Below are 9,093 nucleotides of genomic sequence, written 5' to 3'. Positions count from 1 at the left end.
GACGTTCGGATTGCTAGTCGAGAACCTTCCCTTTATTTTTACAGTTTTACCTTGCAACGTGCATCTTCAGCGGACACATTTGATGCTATTTATGGCATCCAAGTCAGAAAAGGCTTTTAAAATAATATTTTATTTGAATATACATATTTTACTTTTGGGGGCACTTATTACCTTTTGGGAAACAGATTACATTACACAGCGTTTTACGTATTTAGGAACTGTTTCTTTAACTTAATACACAAGCCAAAAATATGTGTATTCTTTGTATGCCTTATATCACCACGAATATACGTAATAGGCATACAAATCGCTTGGCAAATGAACTCTAGAAACGGTCGATTGTAGCCAAAAATTGGTTATTATTTATTTTTTTAATAATTTTATAAGAAATACATAAGGTAATCAAGGAAAACTGTCACAGATAATCTTAGAAATAAATTTGTATTTTTTTAAGTTGTTTATTGTTTCATACATTTCAAGTGAAGAAATACATTTTTTAGTAGTTTGTGCTTATATTCTATTACTCAAGGGAAACGGTGGGAAAAACTTATTCCTAGTTTCCTAGTTGTGGCCGTTATTTTGTAATTTTGTGTTTATTTTTCTGTTTCACGTTTATTAATATTATCTTCTTTTTCAATCATATATTACTTATGTGGCTTTGCGTACGGCGTCACAATGATTTGTGATTTTATTAAAACAATTTTTTAGTTAAAAATATGTTATTTTTTTACATTTTAACTCAGCTATCTAAATAAAGGGTCCATTTTTGTAATTTTGACTTCAGCTTTCTAAATAAATGGTCCCTTATTGTAATTTTGACTTCAGCTATCTAAATAAAGGGTTTATTTTTTGTAATTTTGACTTCAACTATCTAAATAAAGAGTTCTTTTTTGTAATTTTGACTTCAGCTTTCTAAATAAAGGGTACCTTATTGTAATTTTGACTTCAGCTATCTAAATAAAGGGTTTATTTTTTGTAATTTTGACTTCAACTATCTAAATAAAGAGTTCTTTTTTGTAATTTTGACTTCAGCTTTATAAATAAATGGTCCCTTATTGTAATTTTGACTTCAGCTATCTAAATAAAGGGTTTATTTTTTGTAATTTTGACTTCAACTATCTAAATAAAGAGTTCTTTTTTGTAATTTTGACTTCAGCTTTCTAAATAAAGGGTACCTTATTGTAATTTTTTAATGTGATTAATTTGTTATTTTTAATTGATAGAAATATCTATCCAAAACTTATTGTGTCTTATATCACCTCGTACAATGGCGGCTCGTCTACGAAGGTCTTTTGGTCAAAGACCTCCCAAAATATGCTGCAATAGTATTAATATAAAAAAGGATTTAACGAGCTACCCTATTATTAATTTATTTTTTAATATTCGTACGGTAATAGCGGAAAACAGACAAAGGAGGTAAATACTATCATGTCTGACGTATGCTTAGTATCATACCAAATTTATTTTCAAGGGATTTTCGGACATGACCGCGGTGAGATAGAGATATCTATGAACCAAGATTATTAAGGTATTAGAGGGAGATGTGAAAAAATGTCAGTCGTACGTTTTTTGTGTTATAATTTTATAAACGATAGCCATCTTGAACTTGACATTATGTTTATCCATTGTAGACGTAATTTGCATGGAATAATTCAAAATGCCAAATTCTGTGGATATCGTAAGAAATCGCAAACAATTCATTGAATCGTGACAAATGTATTCAAATAAAGTGACAGTTAGTTGATAATAATAATTATTATTATTCGATGACTTGTATAGCGCCGTTTTTGTGCAAAATCACCTCAAGGGCGCTGTACAAATTTATAATACATTTCTACAGTGATCTATATTATTACTAACTATTTATGAAGATAATATACAGCACAATACTTACCTGGTAGGTCACTTGAGATTAACACTTAATTAACATTATCTAATTGTTTATTAGCGAAATTTAGATACAGGATTTAGGAAATAATTGGATGTAAGCGGACTTTCTCTCAGGAATGGTATATTTAATTTAAGGGTACGACAGCTTAAAAAGGTAAGTTTTTAGTTTAGACCTGAATTCTGTTGGACTTGTTATGGATGTTAGTTCCGAAGGGAGTTCATTCCAAGCCTTCGGCCCAGATACTCCGAAAGCGCGATCACCAAACTTAGTATTTGGCTTGCGCTTAGGTTCCATCAGTCTGCCTACAGCTGAGGATGTAGCTGATCTAAGAGTTTTACAAGACAGAAAAATAAATAGTTATCATTTTTATCAGTGCATTTGGGGGTGCAATAAAATGAACGTGTTGGTACTTTTGCTTGTATTGTTTATTTTTTAAGTCTACTGATAAACAATTGACGAAGTTTGGAGTCAATATAGATAAATATTAAAACTTTAAAAAGATTTTTAAAAGGACTAACATTAATTACTTATATGCGAAAAATAAATAATCACAATGTTGTATTACCGGCTTCAGAATAGGTGGGTACAGCATTGATGTATATACACACCTCATTGGGGTACAGGCATATCAGTTACATACATATGCGTTTTTATAATATTGTACAGCAATATGTATTAACATTCTACTCTCTTACAACACAACTACACCACCAGAACAATAACCAACGGTCACTACAAACTACCTTCACTACATACCACGTCAGCTCAAAGACAATTTTAACCTTATCCCTGAAAACCTAAAAACTGTGAAAAACAAATTTAGGAATAACACGGAATACATTACAACTACAATACCCATTCATTGTACACTCTATCAATTTAATCACCTCTCAGACAAAACATAATAAATCCTTATTCCCTAACTTAGCGATATAGTATGTACATTATTAATTAGTGTGATCTATTTACTAATAATTTCTCAAATCTTCTTATAATTCTCTAACTTCTCCATCCTCTTCTTGCAACCCAAACTAGCTATACCTACATCATTTTTATTTTTTATATTATAGTAATATGAAAAAACTGTAAAATTCACCCGCCATAACACAGGGTCATCCCTAGCATGGAGGGTGAAATATCACAAAAACCACATGTACTCTAAATCATGTATCAATAAACTAAATAAATTTCATATTCTTTTTTTTCGATTGACTTTCCATTTCTGGAGCCCTGGAGCCACCTCTGACCACGTATGTAGAAAATATAGGCATAAATTGGAGCCTGCTAACGATCGATTTTAGCGCAAACGTGTTTTAAAAAAAAATTATTTGTGAATACTTTTATAAGAATGAAAAAAATAAAGCAAGAGAAATTGCCACAGACAATCTTAGCCATAGTTCTTGATGAAAATATACATTCTGCTGTTTACGCTTATATTTTGTGTAAAGTAATTAACAGTTTTATTGCCTGCAATCCCGTTTTCAATCATATTACCAATAATTTGAAGAGGTTTTAAAAAAAATAGCAATACTCATTTTTCTCCATGTATCCGCGTGAATTTAATTTTTTTACAAATCTCCAGTTCATAATTAATAAGTGGAAAATTACTTACTGTCTATATTTCATTTCGATATACTTTAGGTAGTTTATTTGTATGCTGATGATGCGGTGCTGATTGCTGTACAGTATGGATGATCTGCAGTCTCTCGTGTCTAGGATGAACCAAGTATGCATGAAGAATGAGTTAATGATGAATGTAAGTAAGTCTAAAGTAATGGTGTATGAAAGAGAGAGTACGGAAACAGTGTGCAATATAGTTGTGAATGAGGAATACTTGGAGCAGGTGGATGAGTTTGTGTATTTAGGTAAATGCAGGTAACTCCATTAATGGAGAAATAATAATAACAAATTGTCCAAAGAAGGGAAGTTAGCAGTCCACAACGGAGTGCTGGTACCTACCCTGATGGATGGAAGTGAGTCATGGAACTGGCAGAGAAAGGATGAAAGTAGATTGAATGCTGTTGAAATGAAATCCCTGAGGCGTATGTGTGGTAAAACCATGTATGATCGTGTGAGGAATGTGGAGATCCGCAAAGAGTGCAAGGCTGATGTAAGCGTAATGAGTGAGATCAAGAAAGGGACGCTTAGATGGTTTGGGCATGTAGAGCGAATGAGCGAAGAAAGGAGTATAAGAAACGATGCAAATGTAAATGGTAGCAGAAGTTCACGCCCGAGGAAGACATGGCATGACCAAGTGAATAAGATACTTGAGTCGGGCCATGTCAAGAGTCAGAATAACAGAAGAGTATGTGTGAGACGATGTATGAATGTGAATGAGGCGAGGAGTGTGTGGTGTGACCGAGTTGTTTGGCGGTAAGTCCTCTCTGCCTACCCCTGCGGAAACGGCGGGATGGTTAGTTAGAAATTCCACTTACCACATCTGTGCCTCTGATCGCTGTCCATAAATAGTTTTGTTTTTGCTTTCAAATGATAATGTGTCCATGCCACGGCTGGCGGCCACATGTATTAGCTGTAAATAAGGGATTGGGAACCTTTAACCAGCTATTCCTTAGCACATTTGGAGTAAAAAATGTTATGGGCACTTTGCTGTCCGGTAACATTTTTTTTTTAATAAAAAATTTATTATTCATATTTTCACCACATGTCACCAATGTTTTATCCTTTGTCAAAGTTTGAAAACCCATCTGGCAATATTTTGTTCGAGTTTCGTTGAATAATGTAAGTACGTACCTACGTTGGCGCGCTTTTACAATCACAACGAAATGGCACGGCACCATTCGTCTCATTTTTAACTATTATTATTTAGTGTGTACGAAAGAGCTAGGACACTTTTTGACACACTTGCTAATAACAGCTGCTGAACACGAGATACAATGCAAATGACAGTGACGGAGTGTGGATTTTTTTATTTCTTTTTTGTTTTTAATGAAAAAAAAAATGTTACCGGACAGCAAAGCGCCCATAACATTTTTTACTCCAAATGTGCTGAGGAATAGCTGGTTAAAGTTTGTCGGGGACTTGCCGATACACTTTGTATATACGCCTAAAAGGGCTTTTACATAAAAGTGATACATGATGCAGTGTACATAGGAGAATATCTATATTATACAAGAAATACTGATAGTAAATATGTAAAGATGTAATCCATTGTAAAGTAGATACAAAATACACAATTGTATAATTGTGATCACAAGTATAATGAGAAAATATTAAGAAAAAATTGAAAAAAAAACTAAATATGAAGCAATATTAGTAAAGCGTAAGAGTAACATAAAGAAAAAAGAAATTACAATAACACTACATATAAGACAAATCATTGAAACTAATTTACCAACGCTACTCTAATTTGTAGGATTCGACAAAGTGTTGGTGTAGATTATGCTTAATTCTATAAATGGAATCAATAAATAAATCAATAGCACCCCCATACTTGTTGCCCAGATCATGCATCCTATTGGTCAGTGAGTGTGTCTGATAGTTGATCATGTGTGTATTGCAGAAGAATGTTTATATTTTGTCTTGTATTCCTACAAAAAGCTTAAATCAAAAGAGTTATATTATAAAATCCACTGCAAATATGATGTCAATTAAAGATTTTTTAGTTTCCCGCTTGTGCTACGTGTTTCCGGAAATATAAGCGAAAATACAGGATGTTAGGGGGTAAAGTGCACTAACTTCGGGAGGAGATTTCACTACGTGAAAAAGGTTAATGAGTTTTTTCCAAATTCTAACTTTTAGGGGTACTTTTCAGATAAAAACATGAAATTTGTCCGCCGTGTGGGACTGGCATTATTATTTTACGTTGTTACTAAATCTACAGTCAAATTTTACTTGCTGTGCTTTGTGCGAATAACTTGTATTTTATTCACAAAGGATCTGATGATTTAATATGCTTAACTTGATTGTGTTGATCAAAACTTGTTAATGAGGTGTGTTTTTATTTAGTGTGTATTTATTAGGACTTACTTAAGAGAACATCTTTATTCACACTTGTAAGGCACAATGTAGGAATAATTTTAAGAACATGACCACTAATTCTAAATTACCGTTTTGAAGTTTGTTATAGTAAAGCGCACTTGAAGTGAAATGACACTAAACTGCGCTATTATATAATAATAATTCATTTTTAGAAAATGTACCTTATAAAATATATTATGATAAAAGTATACTAACAGACCGAACGATTAGTCATCATAGACCCGATATAGTTTTACATGACAAAATTAAAAAAATAACTTATATCATTGATGTCGCTATTCCAAATTACTGTAATATTAAAAATCTGTTAGTGAAAAAATAAGAAAATACACATATTTAGGAAATGAGATTAAAATAATTTGGCATTCTCTAACTATAAAAGTATTACCATTTGTTATTTCGGCTACTGGTATTATACCTAGCTCTCTCATTCAAAATTTAGGCGTATTAGATCTATCAAAGAATTTATATTCAAAATGCAAAAATCAGTCATTTTAAATATTCATGTTGAGGGATCAGTAGGATTTATAGGCCCTGTTAGAAGTTCTACCGAGCCGAACCCTCTGATATGAAAATATCTAGGGGTCGGTGAATTATTTTCCCATTTGATCTCTGGTGAGTTGACGTGTTGTTCTTGTATTGTTTTGTATTTATTTTGCTTATATAATGCACTTGCATGATGTTGATTGACTAGATGATCATTTGTGGAAAAGTGTGTGGAAGGGTTTAGTTTTTCCTGTGGGAAGATTTAACCCGGGCATAAAGTAGGAAAAGATATTTAAAAAGCTTGGCAATTTATCGGGATAGTTTGTACCTCACACTAAAAAATTTTGATAGGTATGTCTTTTGTATAGAAAAAAGTTATATAAAAGGTATTTTGGAAAAAGTTTTTTTTTCTTTTTTACTCCTACCATCATGTAGAATCACGTCCTGAAGTTCGTGTACTTTATCCCCGGACATCCTGTGTAACGGGTATTTAGAGTAATTTAGCTGATTGCCGACCGCTGGCAGTAAGTCTAATGGCCGTTGATTGTGTATTACTAATTCTGTTTCCAGGAAATGGCCCCCAATATGTCCCTAGTCTATTTCTTGAAAGGAAGTAAGTAGATTATATTAAGTATTTTGCGAATGCTTTTTCAGATATGAAATTAGAACTGAGATCTCTGAAGAATATAAAAATACAGATGGTCGGAAATAATAATAATAATAATGATTGGATCATTTCTATAGCGCCGTTTTTGCGAGAAAATACCCTCATCTTCATTAACTAACTAATTAACTAACAATCACGCCGTTTCCCCGCAGGGGTAGGCAGAGAGGACGGACCGCCAAACAACTCTGTCTAGACAACCACTCCTTGCCTCATTCACATTCATAAATCGTCTCATACATACTCAGGTATCTGATTCACTTGGTCGTGCCATGTCTTCCTCGGGCGTCCTCCCATTCACATTTGCATCGTATATTCTCCTTACACTCCTTTCTTCGCTCATTCGCTCTACATGCCCAAACCATCTAAGCGTCCCTTTCTTGATATTACTCATTACGCTTACTTGAGCCTTGCACTCTTTGGGGATCTCCACATTTCTCACACCACACATACGCCTCAGGGGTAACAAAGCAAAAAGTTAATCAAGTGAAACTGTCACAGATAATCTTAGCTATAATACTGTATTTTAAAAGTTGTTTCCTTTACGCGTTCATACATTTTGAAAATATATATTTTTTGTATACTCCGTGCATAGTTTAAGAGGAAGCTACACGCTAAAAATGTGTGTATTCTTGGTATACCTTATATTGTAGGTAAATGTAGTCAAGAAACGTTCGATTTCAAGCACAAAACTGGTTTTTATTTATTTTATAGATAATTTTATATGAAAGCAAAAAACTTAATCAAGTGAAACTGTCACAGATAATCCTAGCTATAATACTGTATTTTTAAGTAGTTTCCTTTACGCGTTCACACATAAAAAAATGAAATGTTCACATTGAAAAAATGTTTCTTTTTTGTAGTTTACATTTATATTTTTTATTGAGTAATTTATTATTTTATTTGTATTCTACGCAAGCGAAACGATAGGAAAACCTTTAATTTATCTAAAGCATATTTTTTGGTATTCATAATGTACACCAATTCGTTAAGATTAATCCAAATATTGATTTGGCATTGCTTAATCAAATAAATTTATTTGCGCAAGCTGGGATTTGAACCCGCAACCTCCAGCTCTAGTCGAGAGACCTAACCCTCGATTAAAATAATTAAATAAGCACCATTTACGAAAGACAGATTATGAATAACCAGTTTTGAATTCAGATTTCGTAATACTTTTACAAGAATTCGATTACTAATATGGAAGGACGTCAAATGATTTTATATAAACTTTTTTTGCGAAACATTTGATCATCCCATGGTCAACAACATTGTTGAAAATAAAAAAAAAACTCAAGTACTTTACAAAACTCTTTTTTAAAGTTTTTTAAAGTTACGTAATAAAGGAAATATGAAGGAGCCACGATTCTTACTTAGATTCAATGTTATAATATTGTGTTATGTGTAAACTATATATATAATATATATATATATTTTTTACTATAAGTTTTAAAAAAAAAAAGTTTGATTTTATTTATTTGTTCTTGTTGGTTCGTAATACAGCGCAATTCGGAAGGGAGATTATTGTAGTTTTTATGGCTTGTTAAATATAATGGTTTTGCATTTGAGTTGTTTTAAAGATTGGCGTAATAAATTGATTTCCATTCCTCATCAGTTTGTAAAATTCTTGATATTCTGTGTTATTTTTTTCATTACACATTTTTATAATGGAAGTTTGCTTAAATATATCATCAATATTTGTTATAATAAAAATTATCAACTGTCTATATGACATCCCCAATTATTAGGGTATATTGTGAGGCTGATGGGACAGGGGGATGGGAATATGAGTATCTGATATACCTATTTGTTATTATCTTCTACGTATCTCTAATCTGTAAATAGTATAAAATAAAATCGCCATCCGCGTCAGTCTGTTTGTGCGCTTAGTTCTTCTAAAATACGCAACGGGGTTTTCACTATCTTTTAGAGAATTTCTTCCGGAAGGTTTACATATAAGATACATGCATATTATATTTATATAAAGTAGAGAAAAGTTGATGTTTTATAATCAAGTCTTAAAAATATATTTTCGGGCACTACATTGCTAACA

The sequence above is a fragment of the Hesperophylax consimilis genome, chromosome 20 (assembly GCF_061612785.1).
Source record: "Hesperophylax consimilis isolate HC1 chromosome 20, BYU_Hcon_1.0, whole genome shotgun sequence".
NCBI lineage: Eukaryota > Metazoa > Arthropoda > Insecta > Trichoptera > Limnephilidae > Hesperophylax > Hesperophylax consimilis.
This window is presented reverse-complemented; position numbering follows the sequence as displayed.